At 42.1% G+C, this 19,932-nt stretch overlaps 1 protein-coding gene across 1 annotated transcript in view; it reads left to right on the top strand.

Moving 5' to 3' along the window:
* Nucleotides 1-4,839: 4,839 nt before the first annotated feature.
* LOC137091625 (NLR family CARD domain-containing protein 3-like) overlaps nt 4,840-19,932 on the top strand; it is a 38,740-nt gene continuing 23,647 nt past the window's right edge. Inside the window, exon 1 of the mRNA XM_067456244.1 lies at nt 4,840-4,892. The gene's annotated coding sequence lies outside the window, so the exon portion shown is untranslated. The remainder of the gene's footprint in view (nt 4,893-19,932) is intronic.

Here is a 19,932-nt window from a genome sequence, read left to right as displayed (position 1 = left end):
ATTGTTGTCTTGATGATTAGCATTGTGGGAAAATATTTATTTTAAATGGCCGTGATCTGAAGCTCCTCAGACTGAAACCGCACAGCATCAGCGGACCGCCCACAGTCAAAGGTTGCAAGACTCAAGAGCGCTAATATGGCAAGCCCAGTTAACATTTAATGTATTATTTTCAGGCAACTACTACTTATTTTTAGGTACTAGTATCTATTCCAATAAGTACTAGTACCTATTCATTAGCTACCAGTGCTTACTATTTATACTAGTACCTTTTTAAAATATACAGTACTTGTAGTTATTGATTAGCAGTGCAGGGCAAGTTACTGAAAATTAGTAATTAGTCACAGTTATTAGTTACTTCGGCCCCACTTTATATTAGGTGGCCTTAAGTACTATGCACTTACATCAAAAAATAAGTCCAATGTACTTACTGTGTTCAAATTGTATTGCAAAACACTTGATATTGAGGTGGGATATGGGTAGAGTTAGGGAGAGGTGTGGTGCTATGGGTTAGTTTAAGTGTTAGGTGTAAGGAAAGTGCCAACTGTGTAATTACAAATGTAACTACAGAAATTAATTACAGACGTAATTACATGCAGGTATTTTTAAAAATGTAAGTACAATGTAAAAACATGTATGTACACAATAAGTGCATTGTATCAAATTATTAATTACAATGTTAGTACATAGTAGTTTAGGCCACTTAATATAAAGTGGGTCCGTTACTTCTTTTAAAAGTAATTTAATTATTTTACCAATTACTGGATGAATGCATAAGTAATTAGTTACTAGGTAGGGAAAGTAACTTTTATATCTGTTTTTTAAACATAAATATGAACAGTACTGGACAGTAAAACACAATTTTTTTTAGACCTATTTATTGTAATTAACAGGGCAACAGTCCTTCAAATCGATCAGTAGTACAGTCAATGTTTAGTGTCCCGCAGCAGTTTTAGCGAGCGTTACTTCAGTACCGCTGGAAGAGTTATGGGCTGCATTTCCCGAAACCTTCTTAACTCTACGTCATTCTTAAGTTAAACCTTAAGGTATCCCTTAATGTTAATATGTGTTTCCCGAAACGAACTTAGTTAAGAATACCTTCTTTAAGTCATACTTTCGTAAGGTTGGTCTGGACCCCTCTTAGCTATACCTTATCACTATTAAAAGTTCATTCCACTAGTGGCCACCACTGTGAAAAAAGCTTCTTTATATGTCAGTCTATCCGAATATAATTCCGAAGTTGTAATATACACCCAGTGTTCAATTAGGCTAGTTGAATATTTTTATTAGGGATGCACGATATTATCGGCACGACATCGGAATCGGCCGATAAACGCTTAAAATATAAAAATCGGCATCGGTCGATATGAAAACATTATGCCGATATGCCTTGCCGATATGATAACGTGTTGATATGTGCCTGCAATAACTCACGTGTGCAAGGAGTGCTACAGATGAGACCATGTCAGCACTGCAGTCATTCTTCAAGTGAAAACAAGAAAATACATTGCATGTACAGTGATTTATATTGACTGTTTTTAAATGCTGCCTTGAATTTCTGAATGCACGTACAGAAGGACGTGACCGTCAGCAGCAGATTTGCCACGTTTTCACAACAAAACTAGCCCAAAACAAGCCCAATCGCGTCTCCCCAGTCCCACTCTCTAGCGCGTGCGGCAGCCTCCACAGCAGCAGAAGCTCCTCCAGGTCCTAGTGTCCTCCAGCTAGACCGCTATATATTTATACATGTAGTGGGTGCGCTGTTGTTACAGTAATGCAATGAAAAGTAGAATACACAAATAAATTGAAGTTACTTCTTGTTCTGAATAAACAAATCAGTAATGATGTCATAAATCACAAGCATGACACTTGTAAATTAAATACTTTTATATACAGTGTATTAATCTGTAATAAAATTTTACGAAATGGATGATGAAAAATAATCCAAGGAGCTCTACAATAATTGTAGAATTAAAAGACAGCATCAATGGATGTCATGCCACCCCCACTTCATGTGCACAAACGTTAAATCCAAAAATACAATATTTAGGTTACAGCTGCATCTGGGGTGAAAAATTACTGACTTTATTATTGTTATTTTCAGAGCTTTTAATATACTCTTATCATAAAAAGAACTTTATTAACATTTATTTATCTTCAACAAGAATCCTTTTAGTAAGGATACCTCAGAAATCTGAAACCAGAATGAAAAAAAATAGTTTTTGCTCAAAATGGTGTTGTTTCCAAACAAAGGGAAAAAATAAACATATATCGGCATCGGTATCGGCATCGGCCAAAATGAGCTGAAAAATATCGGCATATCGGATATCGGCAAAAATCCAATCATCCCTGGTTGTGGATTAAATCAAGACACTATGGAAAATATATTGTAATAATTTAAATGACGCGTGATGCTCATGGTGCGGTTGAGCATGAGATTGCTGGTTCGTGCACTCATTTCAGAATTATGTAAAATTTAGGTGCAATTTTGTATGATAAATGAAAGTTTAACTATTTCTGAAGTGTTTCTTTTATAAAGAACATATTTTTTTTTTTTGCATAACGCAGTGAAACAGCCCCTGCATAAAGTAAATAATCGATTCTTGAGCCATCGATATAAGCCAATTCAGCACCACCGCCACGAACAGCACCCTCTAACGTCGCACTTAAGAAGGTATACCTTAAGCGACCTACTAAGGTATAGTTCGGGGAACACACCTAGAAATGGTATACCTTCAGTTAAGTTATACCTTTAGAGTCTTCATAGGGCGCTAAGAGACAACGTTATCGGGAAATGCAGCCATGGCCTTTTTAAACCTGATCACTTCATTTGTTTTCTTTGACCAGATATCTATCGGATTGGGAAAAGACCAGGAGTAAATGCCTTACAAAATTCTTTCGAGACAGATTTAAATCTGATTTCTCAAACAAACCAATTCAGATGGTGGTCTGGAACGCATTTCAGGTGAAACTGTGTAAAAGTGTACATGCATCTGGATGTTTAATCCACATGTAAATTTTACTCCTGGCAAATTGTTAAAAAATAAACCTGTGAGAGCGTGTTATTGTCACGGTTCATGGATTCCCTGTCTCACTCTTGGGTGCGTGTTGAATGTAGGTGAGGGCGGAGCCTGGGATTGGCTCATCACGCACCTGTGGCTGATCACCTGCACCAGCTGCAACTCATCACCTTCACCCTATTTAGTCTCTCTGTTTCTCTCTTGTCTTTGTCAGAGCGTTGTTGGATGTTTCCCCTTGTGTCTCCGTGTTGGTTGTCGTTTCCCCCTTCCGTGAAACGCTGGATCCCTTCCCGGATTACCTGTACCGACCTCCCGAGTCACAGCTGCTCACAGCCTGCCGTGTCGCCAACAGAGCCTCTCTCACTGCTCCGTCTTATCCGGACTTCTTCAGTGTTCTGAGTTTTGACTTCTGTGACACTATCTGTCAAAATAAACTGAGTTACTTGCAATTGAATCTTGCCTCTGTGAATCCGTTACAGTTATAAGTTATATACACGCAAACGTAACACGCAAACGGCCGCAAGTGAAACTGAAAGTAAGTCATCTTCATTAAAACTAATGAGACTACACTGAAGAAACAGGAAAACACACATTGTTCAATTTATTTAATCATATTATTTGTTATCCATGCAACAAAATTTGTGTTTCTCTTCTAAAATTGATTTATTTGCTTTGGATTAATGTATTTGTCTAAAATCTGCCATCTGCTAGATTACATTATTTAGGGTGAATGTGAACCAGTTAAGTTCTTTAAAAATGATTTTTGGTGAAACTGTAGTTCCCAGCATGCTTTGCTTGGGACTTGACAAGAAGAGTAAAATTGTTTTAGGTGTTTTTTGGCCAAATAATGTTTAATGTTTAATTATGTTGGAATAACTTGAACCATTTCTCCTATTACGGTCTTTGATCTTGAAATGAGCTGATGAATAAAATGCAGATATCTGTTGCTTTCATTGACGTGTACTCTGTTAAATGCACATATAGCGCGGGAATTGAAGATCTAATTTATATTCATTTTGCGGAGAGGTGTAAGGTAAGACAACCTGCATGTGTTTTTATTTTATTTTTTTATTTTAGATTGTGTAGGCTAGCCCATTTGGTTTGCGCGCGCCTCGTTGGAGTTTCTGTCCTGGATCATCTGCCCATTGTAGTCCCTGTGCTGCCAAGGATTCACTCAGGGTACATCCACAGCATTTCCGACCGTTGCACTGATTGTTCTACGCTTTATCCTAATAAAGGATTATTGCACTTGCGACTGAATCTCGAGTAATTTATTCAGACATAAATGGGAAGTTTGGGAAATTGTGTGTGAAGTTATGGATTTGTGTTTAGAGTTTCAAAAAAAGGAGGCATCGTTCAAAAAATGTGTTTAAGCAATCAAGAAAAACTGTAAATAGACACTTATACACAGTACTTCTTCATTAGCTACTAGTGCCTATTAAATTGGTACCAGTACTTATTCATTAGCTGCTATTACTTATTCAATAGATACTAGTATGTACTCATTTTTCAGACACTATAGTATCTTTTTTAATTGTGACTAATAATATTCTTATCTCTTAGTCTTATCTCACTAGTCACAACAGCTTTTTTACTTGACTTATGTTACGACTAGTCTGAATGGCCATTGTAGAATATAATAAAAAATCTTACTAGTAACATTTAGAATAAATACTAATATCTAATAAATAGGTACTAGTATCTATTGAATAAGTACTAGTAGCATGAGAATAGATACTAGTACGTTTTAAGGATTAAATGTTAAAACTGCTTGCCATAGTGCTAATGCCTCTGTCTGTCTTTCGTGTGCAAGCTACGGAAGGAAGAATCTGAGTTGTCAGAAAGCCGATGACAGTGAAATAACGTCCATAATGGGTAAGAAACAAATCTGAGAAGAATACATATAAAGTTATGATGAAATGCTGTCATTTTCCAAAATGCAACAAAATACTGCTTTTTATTATTATTAAGTAGGCCAAATGGAGTCAATAAAGATAGCTTGTGAATAAATAATATTTTCTTGGATATAATTAATCAAAATGTATTACAAGATTTAGGAGATTTGTTACTATTTTTTTGTTATTGAAAAGTTTGTTTAGTTTTGTGTGTGTGTGTGTGTGTGTGTGTGTGTGTGTGTGTGTGTGTGTGTGTGTGTGTGTGTGTGTGTGTGTGTGTGTGTGTGTGTGTGTGTGTGTGTGTGTGTGTGTGTGTGTGTGTGTGTGTGTGTGTGTGTGTGTGTGTGTGTGTTTAGGTGTTTATTTTGTGTTCCGCTTTGTTTTGTCCAGATTCAATTACAGTAGGCCTAATGTGCAAAAGTCTTCTCCATCATACAATATATTTAAAAATGTATTGTATGTTATTTAGCAACAGTCATTTAGTCAACCAGCCTTTATTAATATGATATTCTAATACTGATCTAGATTACTACAAATGCAACAAGTGTCGGTAAAACTTTAGAATAATAGACATCTAGTGGTGAAAACTTACATAATGTGTCTTTAAGACTTTTGTACATATGTATGTGTTTATGTGTTTATGTGTGTGTGTATGTGAGTGTGTGTTGGTAAAGTTAAGAACAGTAAGTTCTTTAAAAAAAAAAAATTGTGTACTGTGCTAATTAATTGAGATTTCTTACAGCTCTTACAGGTTGTTGGCCTTGTCTGTTTCGTTGCTTCTATTGCTCTCCCCTTTTCAAGTCGCTTTGGATAAAAGCGTCTGCTAAATGATTAAATGTAAATGTAAATGTAAGTTATTTAAATTATAATTTATAATAAATAGAGGTACTTTAGTGAAGAGACCTGCACTATAGCGGGACTGACAATCACAATATTGAACATCTTCCCCAAAATATGTCTGACAGAAGGCTGACCGCCCTCTCTCCCTCCGGCACATTCACACATTTGCATTAAAAAGGTCACTTTTGTGCACGCCTTCCGAGTTCTTATGTTGTTTGTGAATTTTCTTTGGCCTCGGTCTGGACTCGGACTCAACCCTCTCTGAACTGGGTCTTGACTCGGACTCAACCCTCTCAGACTCAGTCTAGACTCGGACTCAACCCCCTCTGAACTCAGTCTTGACACGGAATCAACCCTCTCTGAACTGGGTCTTGACTCGGACTCAACCCTCTCTGAACTTAGTCTCAACTCGGACTCAACCCTCTCTAAACTCAGTCTCAACTCGGAATCAACCCCCTCTGAACTCAGTCTTGACACGGAATCAACCCTCTTTGAACTCAGTCTCGACTCAGACTCAACCCTCTCTGAACTGGGTCTTGACTCGGACTCAACCCTCTGTGAACTTAGTCTCAACTCGGACTCAACCCTCTCAGACTCAGTCTCGACTCGGAATCAACCCTCTGTGAACTCAGTCTCGACTCGGACTCAACCCCCTCTGAACTCAGTCTTGACACGAAATCAACCCTCTTTGAACTCAGTCTCGACTCGGACTCAACCCTCTCTGAACTCAGTCTCGACTCGGACTCAACCCCCTCTGAACTCAGTCTTGACACGGAATCAACCCTCTTTGAACTCAGTCTCGACTCGGACTCAACCCCCTCTGAACTCAGTCTTGACACGAAATCAACCCTCTTTGAACTCAGTCTCGACTCGGACTCAACCCTCTCTGAACTCAGTCTCGACTCGGACTCAACCCTCTTTGAACTCAGTCTCGACTCGGACTCAAACCTCTCTAAACTCAGTCTCGACTCGGACTCAACCCTCTCTGAACTCATTCTTCACACAGAATCAACCTTCTTTGAACTCAGTCTCGACTCTGACTCAACCCCCTCTCTGAACTCAGTCTTGACTCGGAATCAACCCTCTCTGAACTCATTCTTCACACGGACTCAACCCTCTCTGAACTTATTCTTCACATGGAATCAACCCTCTCTGAACTTATTCTTCACATGGAATCAACCCTCTTTGAACTCAGTCTCGACTCGGACTCAAACCTCTCTGAACTCAGTCTCGACTCGGACTCAACCCTCTCTGAACTCAGTCTCGACTCGGACTCAACCCCCTCTCTGAACTCAGTCTTGACTCGGACTCATCCCCCTCTCTGAACTCAGTCTCGACTCGGACTCAACCCCCTCTCTGAACTCAGTCTTGACTCGGACTCATCCCCCTCTCTGAACTCAGTCTCGACTCGGAATCAACCCCCTCTGAACTCAGTCTTGACACGGAATCAACCCTCTTTGAACTCAGTCTCGACTCGGACTCAACCCCCTCTGAACTCAGTCTTGACACGAAATCAACCCTCTTTGAACTCAGTCTCGACTCGGACTCAACCCTCTCTGAACTCAGTCTCGACTCGGACTCAACCCCCTCTCTGAACTCAGTCTTGACACGGAATAAACCCTCTTTGAACTCAGTCTCGACTCGGACTCAAACCTCTCTAAACTCAGTCTCGACTCGGACTCAACCCTCTCTGAACTCATTCTTCACACGGAATCAACCCTCTTTGAACTCAGTCTCGACCCAGACTTAACCCCCTCTCTGAACTCAGTCTCGACTCGGACTCAACCCCCTCTCTGAACTCAGTCTCGACTCGGACTCAACCCCCTCTCTGAACTCAGTCTCGACTCGGACTCAACCCCCTCTCTGAACTCAGTCTCGACTCGGAATCAAGCCTCTCTGAACTCAGTCTTGACTCGGAATCAACCCTCTCTGAACTCAGTCTTGACTCAGACTCAACCCCCTCTCTGAACTCAGCCTCGACTCGGACTCAACCCTCTCTGAACTCAGTCTCGACTCGGACTCAACCCTCTCTGAACTCAGTCTCGACTCGGACTCAACCCCCTCTGAATTCAGTCTCGACCCGAACTCAACCCTCTCTGAACTCATTCTTCACACGGAATCAACCCTCTCTGAACTCATTCTCGACTTGGACTCAACCCCCCCTCTGAACTCAGTCTCGACTCGGACTCAAATGAGCTGGTCTCAGAAGCACTGATTGACAATCAGTGGAACAGTAAAAGACAGACACACTCTTAACACACTTCATCAGCTGAAGCCAAACATCTTAGACCATCAGATCACTCAGACTGAGGAGGACATGGGAAGAGGGAAATATGTGCTGGAGGAATTCAGTGAAGAGGTGATTAAATGCACTATAGTACTAATGACTGATGAAGAGACACACATGAGTACTATGACAAAGCATACACATATTCATCAGTTAATAAAGGAGTGTTGAGGAGTACATCAGCTGCTTGAAAAAGAAAACCCAGAATTGCAATCATATTAATTTTTACAATAATGGAATTTACACATTAGTCCAGTTGATAAAAAACGTATTAATCAGTCAGTAGAAAGTGTGAGCAAACTAATTACTACTCAAACTTTTATCCCATTGACTGTGTTCAGGAATATCAGCAGAAGTGTTTCAGTAACATCCTTCAGTCTATCCTTTCAATCTCAGACTTTTAAAACAAAAGTGCCATCATATATTTATTAAACTCAAACTACTGGAATTCAAAGGAACCACATGACAAGAAACTATGAAGCAATGTTAAAATGAGGAACAGCAACAGTTCCCTAGTGAAAAAAATTGTATACCTAAGCACAATTTATTCGTCTTTAGTATAACTGGGTCATTCTATAATTGCGGGTACATCTCATGTCTGTGATGTATATTTGTAATATATTTCTATAAATATAAAGCCTAACAGCTTATTTTCATAGTTCAAAATTATATTTTTCCCAGTCACATGTATAAATATTAATAATATTTAATTATTAATATTTCTTCCACATGTAGTGTAATACATGCATTATTAATATGTAATGTATTACACTGCATGTGGAAAAACCCATATCTAAATGATGGTATTCATCTTTCATTCATGTTGCTCATTCTACTCTGCATTTAAGCATGAAAATTAAATTAATTCATGTTATTAACATCCGCTTTTTGGAAGGGGAAAATCCAAAACCAGGAAACCCTGAGAATAATTACTTGATTGGTCCTGTTTGTGTTTTGGAAAAAAAGAAAACTTGATTTCTTCAAATTGTCAACTTCCAAATGCACCGCTAATTATAGAATGACCCAACTAAATGTATTTGACACACTATAAATTGGTATACTTAAAGGTCCCATTTTCCATGTGTTTTTGAAGCTTTGATTGTGTTTACAGTGTGCAATATAACATGAGTTCATGTTTTGCGTGTAAAAAAAATTATTTTTCACACAATTTACTTATCTGTACACCGCTGTTTCCTCTGTCCTAAAAACGGCCTGATGATTTCCTTGTTCTATGAAGTCCCTCCTTCAGAAACATGTAACGAGTTCTGATTTGGCAAGCACTTCCCGTGTTGTGATTGGACAGCAGCTTAGCTCATCTTTTCCAGAAAGGTCCCGCCCCTTACCATAACGGGGAGATGGAAGCGCTGAATGCGCGCTCTTCTCCACGTGGGAGAGCAACGAGACCACGCCCCCTTTTTTGCATATTCTTGTGGGCGGAGGGTTAGTCAACAAACGGTTCTAGTGACGTCATTCCTGCAGGAAGTGCAGAGGTGTTTTATTATGACGAGAGCTCGCACTTCTGCTCTTTCCGGTCATGATTATAAGGTAAAGCAGCTCTGTTTATCATATTAGATACATTTATGTGTGTTTAAAATGATGTTCTGACGTTACTCTGTGCGTTCACTCTGTGCTGCTGTGACATGTTCACACTGTTAAGAGAAAAGCGCTCCTGCAGAATAAAACCGAGGGTAATGCAGATATGACACGATTGACAGGTCCCTCAAACGCTATGCTGACACGTCCCGGCTCTTTGGTTAAAATAGCAATTTTCTCACAATTTACAAATAGTTGGAAACATTTGGGATATTGTAAGTACTCAATTGAACAAAATAAATAACACTGGCCTAGTGGTTTTTGGATATTTTACTGCAAAAATACTACATAGTGCACCTTTAAGCAGATAAAAGGGAGAAATGCTTTAAAATGAAAGTGTCCTGCTGTCAATAGGAGCACAAATTTAGAAAACGCTCCTGTGCATCTTATTTAATTAATTAAAATATTGTCGACAGGGGAGTAACTTTAGTAAACACTCATATGGGTTGTATTTCAAGGAAGTGACAATGTAAATACGGTGAATCACAGAGATAGTTGTAATATAGGCACAGTAAGCGGTTCATGAAAAAAAACGCAAAACGACCTGTACAGAGCATGACAGTGCGTTTAACTTGGAGCTGTTGAAGAAATAAAGCCAGCAGATACAACATTAAATATTATCTAAAGAATGTTTTGCTTCCCGTTTACCTGACATGATAAATAAATGGGCATAAGGAATTAGCCACCTCGTAAATTATATGTACGAATTTCGTGAGATCGGGCGGGAAAATCCAACGATGTGTAAAGAGGCCAGCCTGTAGTCGCTGTTCGAGTAAACCTCACTCCTCTGATCTCAAGAGACGCTCTAGTGACTGACATTAGAGGTTACAGCCTTTAGTCTCCTTGTTAAAGCGTCCGACTCTCATGCCGGCAGATCTGGATTTGAGTCCTGCTTGGAGCCGGTGTCATGACAAATCCTGTCCGCCTGTGAAATCGTGTCCGCTGGTAGCGGTTTTAAATGCCTGATCAAAAGTTCTTGGACATGGTTCTGGACAAGCAATTGTTTAAAAATAAACTATGAATTCATTGCCATACTAAGTACACACACACACACACACACACACACACACACACACACACACACACACACACACACACACACACACAACATTTATTTGAAATATATAATTGATTGCTATAATGGGAGCAAAAACATGTTTTGAATTATTTCAACTGATAAACTAAGTACCAACAAAATCATGACATAGTAATGTACCTATAATGTAAATAATAAAGAATTAAAAAAAAACCTGTAATATACAGAACAGGTGCACAAAATAAATAGATGAGATATGCTTGTATATATCTTATATAAGCATGTATAGCTTCAGTTATATACTACTAATATATGAAACATATGATTTATAAGACATTAAAGACTATTTTAACACAATTTAAAAAGCAAAAATCAAAACACGATTTTGTAAGATTTGTAATCAAGCTCTGAACGGATAACCCATTAAAAGTTCTTTCAGCCAATAGAATCGCTCTGGGGTCCTAAGGGGACATGATTTCACAGGCGGACAGGATTTGTCATGACACTGGCGCCAACAGGAGACGTTTAACATGTGATCAGTTGATGAAGAACACCCCATTCACTATTAAATTGTAGGCTACCCATATGAAATTACCAGTTTACAAAATTAAAGGTTTCGTGTTTGTGTTTTTCCATTTTTTTGTTGCACCGGTTTCTGAAAATTGCATTAGCCTATCTACATTATATAGTCTACAACATTTAGATCAATCAATATTCAGAAACTGGTGCCATTATTATTTTTTCAACCCAACATTTGTTCATCATCACTTAACAGGATTAACACAGTTTCACAGCAAATTATGACCTCAATTTCCCTTTCTGATGCTTCACGCTCACTCCAGAAGCACGGAGGGCCTAACCGAGCACTTTTATCCCGTGCGTTTGATGGAATTTTGAAGTGATCCCCACACACGTAAATGTGACTCGACCGAAATCACCAATAAATCATCACAACAAACAGCCATCCACTCACCAAAACACTGAGAGATAGTTTATCATTCACTAAAAGTGCATATTTCTCAGAAATGAGTGATTTTCATGGATTTAACCCGCATTGCTTCACTACCGCGTGAGCACTGTCTAAAACCTGCGTTGTGTATATCTCCAGTGACGTGACTCTCACAACACTGCTGAGAATAACTTTTCTTAAAGGGCCAGCGTAACTTTATCAGTGCATGACAAAAACAATAAAATGTGATTTATTTAACTCAGATTACATAACCAGTCTCTTTGTTGAATGGGATTTTCCACTTGGTTACATATATATATATATATATATATATATATATATATATATATATATATATATATATATATATATTTCAAGCCTTTTTTTGTTGTAATTTTGATGATTATGGACCAAAACAACAATTTGTACCAGGCTGTAAACATGTTTTTTTCTGCTGTAAAGTTGGGAATTTTAACATGGGACTTAAAGAGTTAGTTCACCCAAAAAGTGAAAATTATTTCATGAATTACTCACCCTCATGTCGTTGGACACCCGTAACACCTTCGTATATCTTCGGAACACAAATGAAGATATTTTTGTTGAAAGCTGATGGCTGAGAAAGGCTTCAGAAAGGCCTCCAGGTGAACTCAGGCTGTGCAAAAGGCTCAAGTGATGTGGATCGGTACGGAGCATGTACAGCGAGTGTTCGCTCAGACCACGCACCTTTCAAACATGTTGCAACATGTCCTGGCTTGCAGAGAACGCGTCAGTTTAGTTTCACTTAAAGTTATGCGTCAGGTTGTGTTCGTGTGCGTCAGTGACCACAAAACCATACTTACACTGTAAAGCAACAAAGAGAATAGTGACTGTGCATCTGTATGTTAAATGATATATATTAAACCCTTCAATGAATATCCCTGCCTTCCGTGTCCTGACTAGACACCCCATATCGGTGACAAATTTCCATAACCAGTAAAGCCCCATTACAATTTATGGTCCTTCGAGCCGGATTAGAGTCAATGATATGGCAACCAGAAAAGAAGGAATCAGCCTACCTGTTTCACCTGTGCGCCCCAAACGCTCATTGCAACCCCCAAGATATCTGGGTGATTTTTTAGTTGAATATACAGATCAGAATAGCTTAGCACAGATGCACAGGCATGAAGAGGAGAGGGAGCTACTCAGTCCTGCTAAAAGCATTTCCTCAATGCCACCAATGCAGAATGCAAATGAAGCCATTGTTCATCAGGCTTTGGAGACAGCGCGGCAACAGAGTGAAACGGCCAAGAAACAAACAGAGCTTTTGGAGCTTCTCCTGCAGCACTATTCCCCTCAGACCTCAGCTCAGTGGTCAAGGAGGTCATCACGGCATCAGACCCCAGTACGCCAACTCCATACAGACAGAGGAGGTGAACCACAGCCTTTCCCAGTCCTTACTCCTCCTCACCACCATAGAACTGAGGATCACCCCAGTGTAGCTGCAGAGTTAACCCACCAGCTAGAACAAAGGACACTTCCTCCACCTCTCAGCCAAGTCATTCAACCCCCTCTGCCCACGCTCGATCCACGCTATGACGTTCAAGCTATCAAGCAAGAAACTGAACATGAACCACCCAAAAGGCCATCCCAGGGCCTACAGCAGTCAGCAGGTGCCTCATCACCTGGCTCACTCTCATCCTACCCGATATCAGGTAATTGTAAGCCCAACGCAGCCACACTCGGCAGCCAACATGAGAAAGTTAGGGAATCTCAGTTGGGAAATCCACATCTGGTGCCACCTGAGCCTCAAATCTATCTTCCACATGTTGCCCCTCCCAGATCGCTGCATGTGAATCCAGCTCTCGAACAGATTAGGCCTTCACCTGTGCACCAGTCAATACATCAGCCTCCTTATGTACCCCAATCCTTCTACCAAGGGAACCCAGCCATGTTGGCCCATTATCCCTCCTATGGATATCAGCATGCACCCCCCAATATAGAAGGCCCAACATTTCCTGACTTCACCAAGGAGGATAGAGCTCAATATGTGGAGCTACGCCTTTCCCTTAGCACACTCCTTCATCCTTCTCAGTCCGAGCACTACAAGTATGCAATCTTGCTGAAGCATGTCAAGGTGCCACCTGCACATCGCCTTGTGCTAGCTCATGCAGAATCTAATATGCCCTACTCTGAAGCTTTGAAATCACTGGATGAACGCTATGGACGACCATATCTGTTTGTGCTGAAGGAGATAGAGGACATGGAACGCCTACCACCCATCCGTGATGATCGAGCTCTTGATGAGTTCTCCATCAGAGTGCAGTCGCTTGTTGGGATGCTGAAAGCTCTCAGAGGCAAAGGCCATGAGGAACTCCACTGCGGATCCAATGTGAAGCGCCTTCTAAGCAGGCTGCCCAAGCACCAGCAAGACAGATTTCGTCGTCAACAGTATAGGAAGGATCCGGATAAACTGAAGCTAACGCTCACTGACTTTTCAGAGTGGCTGAAGGCAGAGGTCAGATGCCTGGACATTGAGCCTTCACTTCAAACTCACAGTGAGAAGGATAAGAGAGAATTCAAGCAGCAGAAATCCAAGGTTAAGATTACTACTGTTATGCATGGGAAAGGTAATTCCAGTAACCATCCATTCAACACACCCTCCCAAGCAGCTCATTCTAACCGAATCCAAGGGAAGGGTAAGATATACTGCCCTTACTGCGAGGCAGAACACTACCTCAGCCAATGTGAGAGTTTCGCTAAGCTTACTAAAGCAGAGATGGTGGTGGATTGGATTAAATTCAAGAGAAGGTGCTGGAGATGCGGACGATCTCACCTAGCCTCTGCCTGTGACCTCAAGAAGCCGTGTCGCTTTTGTAAGTCGAAACACCTTTCCATTCTTCACGAGGTCATCCAGAGGAGTGAGAAACGAGCCTACCATCATATCGACTGCAGAGACTCACTACCTGGATCAGCCAAATAGATATAGCCATGTGCTATTAAAGATTGTCAGAGTCAATTTGCAATACCAGGATAAAGTGCTTGACACGTATGCAGTTCTGGATGATGGCTCTGAGAGAACCATCCTGCTTTCGTCTGCAGCACGCCATCTGGGAGTACAGGGTCAAGCAGAAGACCTCACACTCTGTACTATCCGACAAGACATCAAGATACTGTCAGGCTCACGTGTGTCCTTTACGATCACTCCAGCTTCCCAACCAACAAAGAGGTTCTCCATTCAAGGCGCATTCACAGGTGAACACCTAGGCCTCTCACAGTACAGCTACCCAGTTACCCAGCTCCAGAGAAGGTATCGACATCTACGAGGTCTGGCAATCCCAGCTATCGATGGAGCACAACCAACCCTCCTGATTGGATCGGATAACGCTGATCTGATCGTTCCGATTGAGCCAGTGCATCTCGGTCCCCCTGGTGGTCCTGCAGCAGTCAAGACTAAGCTCGGATGGACACTTCAGGGTCCAGCAAAATACCTACAGCAACAGCTTCCCTCCACACGGTGCTTGTTCACCACAGTTTCCTCCCCTTCTGTTGAGCTGTTCAGTCAAGTTGAACGGTTGTGGCAGTTAGATACACCGCCTTTCAAAAGTGAGAGATTGGTGACTAGATCGAGGCAGGACAAGTACTCAGTGGACCTGTTAGAGCAGGGGTCTCCAACCTTTTTTCATTTGAGAGCTACTTTTTAAAAATGAAAGTCGCCAAGAGCTACTCATGTTCTACAATGCTTAAAACTCTTAAATAATGCATCATAATTCTCATATTAACAACAATCCAAACTGTTTTACACCTGAAAGAGTGTAGTAGAAGTTCCAGTAGTCGGTATAAACATTTTACGGTAGTCAGTAGGCTACCAATTTTGGTACCACAGCGAAATGTTTTTTTTCTTCTTTTTTTTTACTATTTGAAAAAAAATCTATTAAATTTAAAACGTTTATTATTTATGATGATAATTATTATAAGTAAATCATACATTTAAACATTTAAAGGCTGTATGCTGTTTAAAAAGTAATCATTGTTTATACATAAAATATCAAGTGAAAAATAAGGAACCATCCAGGCATAATTATTATTAGTAGAGACGTATTATTATTACATAGAGATGTAGTTACATCTACTGTATAGGCTGCAACAGTAGCCAAATATATTCTGTCAATTTCTCAACGTTAGACCAAACTTTTATTATGACGGGTTGCCGTGAAGACCTTTAGTGTCTGTGTTCATATGACAGCTTACTTAAATGAAACGTTAAATTCTCATGAAGTGACAGTTCATGCGTCCTTGTGTCCTCATAGTGGCACACGGCAGAGACACGCGAGTGTGTGTGTGTGTGCACGCGCTGGCGCGTGCTGCCGCGCCCTCACATCTGCGCCTGTTATTCACGCAGAGACGCAGAATTTGCAGGAGTAATATTTAAATAGTAATTTACAGTTTAATATTCACAGACACTAATATTCGGCTACAGTTTGGAGCCCTGCGCTTGGATTAACACGAAAGCTGCGTGTACAGAATATACTCAGGAGTCGGTGCAACCGGTAATACAGAAATGCTGGTATCGTCATTTTTTTTATTTTTTTATTTCACTACCAATATCGTACTAAAGTAGCCTACCTGTACTTATGACAACCCTACATTTGCATGTTTACATTGACATTTGTTCATAAATAAAAAAATTCTAAGTCAGTCTAAATTAGCTCACTCTGATTAGATGCAAAGTAGCCTACGTCTTGGCGAGCTACCTCAAATCAGGCCACGAGCTACTGGTAGCTCGCGAGCGACGTGTTGCAGACCCCTGTGTTAGAGTCTGAGACCATCCGTGTAGAGGTAAATGGAGTGCATCGGTATGCTACACCCCTTCTACGAGTCCCAAACATGCCCAAGCTGCAAGTTTCGAAGGAAGTTGTGATGAAGAACCTGCGAAACACAGAGAAGAGGTTAGTACAAGACCCACTGCGTGCATCTACCTACCAGGAAGAGATCAAGAAACTGGAGATGGCTGGGTACGTCACCAAGATTGACTCCTGCGAGGCGGACTCATCAGAGGAGTCGTGGTTTCTGCCTCACCACATGGTCAGACATAATGGGAAGGAACGGATTGTCTTCAACTGCAGCTTTCAGCTTGGCAGACAAAGTCTGAATGATTACCTTCTTCCTGGTCCAGCCTTAGGTCCCTCACTCGTTGGAGTCCTCCTGCGCTTCAGAGAATATCGAGTCGCAGTAAGTGGAGACATTAAAGGGATGTTTCACCAGGTCCGCCTGCTGGGTAGAGACAAGCCCTTGTTGAGGTTCCTTTGGAGAGATCTAAAGACTGATGAACAACCATCAGTTTACCAGTGGGAGGTCCTGCCATTCGGGACGACGTGCAGTCCCTGCTGCGCGATCTTTGCTCTTCAGAAACACGTCACAGATACAAGTCAACCAGGGGAAAATGTCCACCACAGTGTAGAACAGTGTTTCTATGTCGATAATTGCCTGCAGAGTCTACCCACCGTAGTAGAAGCCAGGAACCCTGTGACGAGACTTAGGACCCTTCTAGCTGCAGGTGACTTCGATATTCGTCAGTGGGCCAGTAACCAGCCAGAGGTGATTCGCAACCTTCCTAAGGAGGCCAAGTCTGACAGCAGCGAAAGATGGGTTTCTCAGACGCATGGTGAAGCTCAAGAGATGACTCTAGGACTAAGTTGGCACTTCATGCAGGACACACTCCATTACAGGCATCGCCTGGTTGCCCCAAGCAAGACGACCATGCGAAATATCTATAAGATATTAGCAAGCCAGTATGATCCCCTAGGTCATATCCTGCCCTTCACCACAAGGGCCAAAGTTTTGGTCCAGAGACTGTGGACCAAAGACCGCGACTGGGATGACCCAAACTTACCGGTCGACCTCCTGCAAGCTTGGACTACATGGGAAGAAGAGCTCCCTCAGCTCCCGATGGTCAGTCTCTCCCGGAGTTACTTCCCACTGGTTGTGGATGTAAGTGCCATCACCCTCGAGCTTCACGTCTTTTGTGATGCGTCAGAGTCTGCTTATAGGTCCGTTGCTTACCTACGAGGTGAGGATCCTCATGGCCAAGTCCAAGTAACTTTTGTGCTGGCACGCTCAAGAGTGGCACCGAAGAAACAACAGTCAATGCCACACCTTGAGCTTTGTGCCGCCCTTACTGGAGCGCAGCTTGCCCAGATGATCCAGAGAGAGCTCACCCTTCAGTTGAGAGACACAGTGTTGTGGTCTGACTCCACCACAGTACTTACCTGGATACAGTCAGAGTCCTGCAGATACAAGGTGTTTGTAGGGACTCGTGTATCTGAGATTCAGGAGCTGACGGATCACCGGTCATGGAGGTATGTGGACACCCAGAATAACCCTGCCGACGCTATCACCAGAGGGATGACACTCTCCAACCTAGCCAAGCCATATTCAATTTAGCCAAGGTCCTGCCTTCCTTCAGCTACCACGTGAGAGTTGGCCAGCCACAACTTCTTTCGTGGAGGTCCAAGATGAGACAGAAATGAAGAGGTCAGCGTTCTGTGGCATTATGTCAGTCATTACTGCTTCAGAGATCCCAGCCGCTGAAGACCACTCTACCTTTGAAGATCTCATTGAGGTAACGACTAGGTCACTGCATGGGGCGGCCTCCCAGTCAAGCGCCCTCAGTGCAGATGACTATGCAGAAGCAGAACTCAGAATCCTTCAGAGAGCACAGTATGATAGCTTTCCAGACGGAGTCAAGTGCTTAAAAACAGGGAAAGCACTTCCATCCAGCAGTCGGCTCTTGTCACTTGCTCCAGAGTACGACGTCTCTAGGGGCCTTGTAGGTGGTAGATTGCGCCGTTCTACCAGTCTGGAAGAAGATGTTGTACACCCAATTGTGCTAGAACCTAAGCACCATATTACCAAACTTATCATACGACAGTATGACAACAAGTTACTCCATTCTGGATCTGAGAGGGTCTTTGCAGAGCTCCGACACAAGTTTTGGATCCTCCAAGGCCGCGAAGCTGTGCGTCGTCATCAGAGATCCTGCCCGGAGTGCCAGAAATGGAGAGCAAAGCCAGTTATTCCCAAGATGGCAGATCTGCCCCCTTGTTGTCTCCGCCTCCTGAAGCCTCCATTTTATTCAACAGGAGTTGATTGCTTTGGTTCGTTCCAGGTCAAGCGAGGTCGGAGTACTGAAAAGAGATGGGGAATAGTTTTTAAGTGTATGACCACCAGGTGTATTCACTTGGATGTGCTGCCCAACATGGATACTGACTCGTTCCTTGTGTCACTCAGAAGGTTCATAGCTAGATGGGGAACTCCCTTCGAGCTTCTCTCTGACTGTGGGACCAACTTCCGTGGAGGGGAGCGTGAGCTCAAAGCAAGTTTTGAGGTCATGTGCAAAGAGCTGCAGACCAAGTTGTCTAAGCACCAGATCCGTTTCCAGTTTAACCCCCCAAATGCACCTCACTTTGGTGGAGCCTGGGAGCGGGAAGTTAGATCCATTAAGGCTGCACTCTATGTTACTCTTGGAGCACAGACAGTGACCGAAGAAGTCTTGCAGACAGTTCTGATTGAGGTAGAGGGAATCCTCAACTCCAAGCCGCTGGGCTATGTGTCGACAGATGTAGCCGATGTGGATCCCGTAACCCCTAACTACCTCCTCATGGGGCTGCCTGACTCTTCAGTTCCTCAAGTGGTGTACCCTGAGTCTGAGATTCTCAGTCGGAGAAGATGGCGGCACAGTCAGGCGTTAACTGACCAGTTTTGGACCCATTTCATACAGAACTACTTACCTTTCTTGCAGTCAAGGCAGAAATGGGTAAAGGATACAGAGAACCTCACTGTTGATACCGTGGTGATGGTAATTGACCAAAGGTTACCTCGTGCGTTGTGGCCTGTGGGACGAGTCACCAAGACCATTAGGAGTGTTGATGGTAAAGTTAGGACTGCTGAGGTGCAGGTGGACAAGAGGACCTACACCAGACCAGTGGCCAAGCTCATTGAGCTGCCGGCCATCCCGGATGATGTCTCGACAACAGTTCCGGTGGAGAGTTGAGCCTTTCTAGAAGATAATTCACATCGTGAATTATTGGGCGGCTGTGCAAAAGGCTCAAGTGATGTGGATCGGTACGGAGCATGTACAGCGAGTGTTCGCTCAGACCACGCCCCCTTTCAAACATGTTGCAACATGTCCTGGCTTGCAGAGAATGCGTCAGTTTAGTTTCACTTTAAGTTATGCTTCAGGTTGTGTTCGTGTGCGTCAGTGACCACAAAACCATACTTACACTGTAAAGCAACAAAGAGAATAGTGCCTGTGCATCTGTATGTTAAATGATATATAT

Source organism: Pseudorasbora parva, chromosome 10 (assembly GCF_024679245.1).
Source record: "Pseudorasbora parva isolate DD20220531a chromosome 10, ASM2467924v1, whole genome shotgun sequence".
NCBI lineage: Eukaryota > Metazoa > Chordata > Actinopteri > Cypriniformes > Gobionidae > Pseudorasbora > Pseudorasbora parva.
This window is presented reverse-complemented; position numbering and strand designations above follow the sequence as displayed.